Raw genomic sequence first — 7,500 nt, 5'->3', positions numbered from 1 at the left:
GTGATAGACATAGTTAGTATTACACACTCACACACACACATTACACTACACACACACACACACACACACAAACACACACACACACACAACAACATTCTATATATGTATATATGATATAATATATATATAATATATTTCTCTTTTATATTATATATACATATATATATATATATATTATATATATGTATATGGATATATATATATATATATTATATATATAATATATGTAGATATATATATATATATATATATATATACTATATAGATAAATATATAGAGATATATATATATATTTATACACACACACACACCACTCGCACTCACAAACACCAATACACACACCACACACAACACACAGACACACACACACACACACACTTTATATTTATTTATATATAGATATATATTACTATATATATAGATATATATACATATATATATAATATATATATATCTCTATATATATATATAGATATCTATATATATATATATATATATTCATATATATTCTATATGTTATATATATATATATCTATATATCTATATATTAGATATATATATATATTACATATATTATATTATGTTTATATATAATATATATATATATATATAAATTATATATAAATATATATATATATATATATTATTTATATATGTATTATATATAAAGCTATATATATATATAACATATTATACATATTATATATATATTATATGTGTGGTGTGTGTGTGTGTGTGTGTGTGTGTGTGTGTGTGTGTGGGTGTGTGTGTGTGTATGTGTGTGTGTGTGTGTGTATAAATATATATATTAAATATATATTTACTACTATATTTATATATATTATATATATCTAAATATATATTTTATATAATATTTACATATATATTAAGATATATATGATATTTATTTATATATATATATTATATATATATATATACACATATATTATATATATACATAATTTATATATATATTACTATATATATATATAGATATTTTATATATATTTACGCTAGAGTATACTATAATATATTATAATTGATATATATATAGATTAGAATATATGTATTATATATTATTATATATATATCTATTATTATATATATATTATTTTATATATATTTATACACACTCACACCCACACACAAACACACACACACTACACCGACACACAAACCTACACACACACACACATCTATATATATATTATATATATATATATATATGTATTTATACATATATATTGTATATCTTATATATTATATATATATATTTTACGTATATCAATATATATTTTTAACATATATATATATTATATATTATTATATATATATATATATATATATGTATATATATATATATATATATATTACATATATCTATATATATATATATATGAATATTTCTATATCTATAGATTTATATATCTATATTATTATACTATTATGTATATATATATATATATATATATAGATATAAATTTATATATTTATTGTATATATATATGTTATTTATTTATATCTCTATATATTATAGATAACATATATTTATATATACAATTTTTTTATATATATATTTATATATATTTACAGAACACACACACACACACACACACACACCACACCACACACAAACACACACACCCACCACATATATATATATATATTATATATATATAATATATATACTATATATATAATATATATATATATATATATATATATATATTTCTATATGTTTTATCTATAAAGAGTATATATATACATTATATATTATATATATATATAACATATACACTATAAATATTATATATATATATATATATATATATATATATATATATTTATATATATATTCATAAATATGTGTTTTATGATTTACCTATATATATAAATATTAAATATAATATATATTATAAATATATCTAATATATATATATATATATATATATTTATTGCAGTGGTAACGCGCCGACATCACATTCCCGTGCTTGACAAAGCGAGCCCTGTCCAAGTTTGTGAGTTTCCACTGTCGTCTGGCGGTCACTACTGTGGCTGGGCACCACAGTGATTAAGGATCAAGCTGACACAGACGGGCTCGCCATAGTGCATATAAGTACAGCGAAATATCTGCTCTTCAACTCTGGCTTATCCTTATATAGAAAGGACATCAAAACAGTGAAACTTCTGTACAAGTTAGATAAGGTAATGTATAATGAGGGTTGTGTGAATAATAGAAGCCTTAAACTCAGTATTGGTTCGTATAGCAGCGCCTTTGCTACAGTACAAGTAGCAAAGGCAAGAGGGAAGAGGGCCCTGTACCGCAAAGGATTGCTTAGCCATGGGTGGAGGAGTAAAATCATTATTCACATCACACGGACTCCCGGTGGTGTGTCCTGGATTACAATTTTTTTCTTCATTATTTTACGTCATACACACACATGTAAATCCACGTAAATACACGTATGTATATGAACTAACGCACGTCTATACAGTTTCCTACACGAACACACAATTTTACATTCACACAGTCTTATCTACACACACATTCATACACAAACATGAATAAACTCACATACACATTTCTCACACACACACACACACAGCACACAGCACACACACACACATCCATACACAAACACCACACAAGGATATAATGAAGGAGCAGGAAGCCCAAGGAAGGAGTGCGTGTGTGTGAGGAAGCGTACCTAAATACACAAAACTTACTCATGTTGGAAGTAAAGTAAACATTTCCTTTTCGTTATTGACCAACCAGTCCTTGAACGCATCGACTGCTCTGAGGCTCCCCACTCGAACGCCAATAAGTTGCTAATGATTCATCAGTGATATTTCCACGCCTGCTGTTGCTGGTGTTCCTTCCTCCGCTTTATTTGTTATCTTTTTCATTATCAAAGGAAGATTTTTTTCTTTCTTTTTTTCATTTATAAAGTTATATAACATTAAACTATAAACAAAAAGGTCAAGGTCACTCACTGTTCTAACTTGACCGGCTTAATCCCCCTTAGGTATAAGATCGTGGGCGAGGTGTCAGTCATGCTTGATTTCTAGAAAGAAGTAAGAAAGAAGAAGAAAGAAACAAAAGGTTAAAGATATATGTTGTCGGAGGGGTTTCAGAGTCTTTTGTTGGCGGTTCGCGTCCGCCGTATCGTTACACACTCATACTACCTCACACACACACACACTCACACACCACACACACACACACTCACTACTCACTCTATACACAATCTCACATTCTCATTACTCACACACCAGACACTCACACACAACCACACTTTCATGTGACATTTTGACTCTCCAGTGACAGACACTCTACTAAACACACTACACTCTCTCTCACTATAACATCATCAACACACACACACACTACTCCACAATCAACAGTAGGTGTTAGTTTTGTGTGGCAGTTTGTATGCGCGCGCGCGCGAGCGAGCCGCGAGCGAGATGTGACGCGCGCGCGCGCGCTGCGGCGCGCCGCGCGCGCGCGCGCGAGCGCGCGCGATAGGTGTGAGAGTGTTATGTGTGAGAGAGTGATGAGTGGGAGTTAGTGAGTTAGAGATTGTGTGGATATGTGGAGTTATAGATAGTAAGAGTGTGAGCTAGTGTATATAGATAGAGATAGAGAGAGAGTGGTTGTTAGAATATTGAGAAACACACATACTAACTGGTACAGTGATAGAGAGAGTGGATTGTGAGAGTGTGTGTGATAGGGAGTGAGATGAGTCATTGAGTTGAATGAGGTGTGAGAGTTTAGATTAGTGGGGCAGATTCTTGATTGTGATGAGTTAGAGGTGGTGTAGAGTGTGTGATATTGAGTTAATACTTTATAGCTAGAGAGAGATGTGAGCGGCGTGGTGTGAGTGATACATTGTGTGAGGGTAGATAGATTGACTAGAGGAGAGAGTATGAGTTAGTGTGGGATAGATGGGTGATAGTGAGTGTGTTGATGAGTGAGTGTGGCGATGAGTGGAGAGTGTGTGAGAGATCTCACTACACACACACACACACACACACCCACACACACCTACACACACACACTTAGAGATGTGAGTGAGTTGAGTGTGAGAGATAGTGGTGAGTGAGAGAGACATACAGACAGAGATTGTGAGACGAGACGAAGAGAGAGATGGTGATTTTACTGAGAGATAGAAGACTGTGAGAGTACCATATGTTAGTGAGTTAGAGATAATATATATATATATAGTATAGTGTTGAGATGAGATTTAGATAGTTATAGACTATAGAGTCGATATATTATTTAGTTTAGAGTTAAAGTATTGATTTACACATATATATATATAGATATAGAGATATATATGATTTATATAGATATATATAATATAAGGAAAATTCCACTCACACACACACACACACACCAACACACACACACAACATAACCTCAGACCACACACAAAACACACACACACACACACCACACCACACAAACACACACCACAACACACAACACACACACACCACAGATATATATATGAAATATATATAATATATATATATATATATATATATATATATATATATATATAATGTATGAATAGATGTATATATGTATATCTACATATACATATATATATATAAAAATATATATATATAATAATATATATATATATAAATATATAATTATATAAGTATATAAATATATATATATATATTATAATATAAATATGTATCATATTTGTATATATATATATATACATTATGATATATATATAATATATATATATATATATATATATTTAATAATTAATATATATAATAGATATATTATGTATATATGTATTTTATTATATATAAATATATATATATATATATATATATATATATATATTATAATATATATATATAAAGATAATTATATATATATATATATATGTATATAATAATATATATATATATATATATATGTGTGTATTATATATATATATACTGACTATATATATATAATATATATATTTAATATATAGTATATATATATAGTATATATTATATATAGTATATATGTAAAATATATATATATATATATATATATAGATATACATATGATATAGAAATATATATATACATTATATATATATATATATATATAAATATATATATAATATATAATATTATATATTATGATTATATATATATATATATATATATATGATATATATTAAATATATGTATATATATATGAGATATATATTATATATATATATATAACTATATATATATAATATAATTACTATATATATGTACACTCATTTATGCCACAACACACACACACACAACACACAACTACACACACACACACACATATATTATATATATGGTATATATAGTGATATATATAATATATATTAGTTATATATATATATATGCATATATATTATGCATATATATATCTTATAATTATATATATATATATATATATACTATATGTCAATATATATATATATATCTTGCAATATACTGTATATATATATGCATTTATATATGTATATATTATATATATATATATATATTACATCTTATTATATATATATATATATATATATATATATATTTCATGTTATATATATATAGTTATATATATATATATATAAATTATATACTTATATATATCCAATATCTAATATAATCTATATATATATATATTATATTTACCTATTTATGTATATTCAATATTATCCGTATATATATATATATGTGTGTGTAACGAAAAACCAATATAGCTATATATCTATTGCATCTATATATATATATATATATACATAGATATATATATATATATATATATATTATATAATATATCTAATGTATATCATATTGGATATAAACCCTCCGCAGTGTTATATATATATATGCATATTTATATATAATATATATATATATATATATATATATATAGTATATATATATATATATATGTGTGTGTGTGTGTGTGTGTGTGTTGTGTGTTCGTGTGTGGTTGTGTGTGTGTTGTGTGGTGTGTTTGTGTTTATATCCAGACACATCACACACACACACACACAACAACACACAACACATATAATATATATATATATATATATATACTATATATATATATTTATAAATATTTATATATCATATGATACGCAAAATATCTATATGTATTTATATATATATATATATATATATATATTGACATATATATATGATACAATCTATCTATATGGATATATATATATCTATCTATGATGTATATATATATATATATAATATATACTATATATGATATATATATATATATATATTGGGATTGATATATATATGATTCAAATATTTATACTGTGACTATATATATATATATTATTTAATCATATAGAAATATATTTATATATATTTATCTATATATATATATAGGATATATATATATATTATATAATATATATATATATATATATATAGTATGATATATACATATATATTTACCTAATTATCTATATATATTATATATCTAATATATGATATCTATCTATCTATCTAGTATGTATATATATATAGTAGTATATATATATATATATATTAGTCAATATGTAAATATGTATATATTTAATATATATATATATATATATATTATTATATATAAATTTATACAAATATTTACCTCCCTGACCGGGAACATTACATCCATGACATTCATAAGGCGTGGTTGAACATCTCTTTGCGTAGTCTGTGTATGCTGAGCCGGTATCAAACCGTGCCTGCGCGACTTACGGCGCGGGCTTTTCGAATGTCCTGTCAGGGAGGTAACTATTTTGTATATATACGCAAATATTTATATGCGTTATGAGCGGGATACTACATATGACATCTCAAAGGGCGTTGGTTGAACATCTCTTGTTTGACAGAGTCGTTTGTAGTAGTGAGCCGCTCGGGTAACAACCGTGAATGTCGATCATTACGGGCCGTGGGTTAGTTCCGAGTCCGAGTCCGGGGGTGAATATTTATATATATATATTGGTAAATAGTGGTATATAAGTAATATTATATCCCAACTATATCATATATATATATGATATATATAGTATATATATATACTATATATCAATATATGTATATATTTGGAGTGTGATTATATATATATAATGGTATAATATATATATATATATATATATTTATGGTGGTTTGTTTGTGTGTGTTTGTGTTTATGTGTGCTATATATATATATATGAATATATATAATATTGATATATATATATAATCTTTATATATATATTTAGTATATTATATATATATATATATGAAATTTGGAATATTTTCATTTATGATATTATAGATATATACATACCAGGAAATATTACGCACACTATGTAATAATGCATATAATCCCTATCACGCACATGCACACAGTATTAATATGGGTACGTACGTTGACAGGTACGTATAACGATTAACACACGGTAAGACATTCACACATAGTAACACTGATGATAACACACTCACGCACAATGT

Source organism: Penaeus japonicus, unplaced genomic scaffold, assembly GCF_977035675.1.
Source record: "Penaeus japonicus unplaced genomic scaffold, GWHDUDI00000001_assembly GWHDUDI00000012, whole genome shotgun sequence".
NCBI lineage: Eukaryota > Metazoa > Arthropoda > Malacostraca > Decapoda > Penaeidae > Penaeus > Penaeus japonicus.
This window is presented reverse-complemented; position numbering follows the sequence as displayed.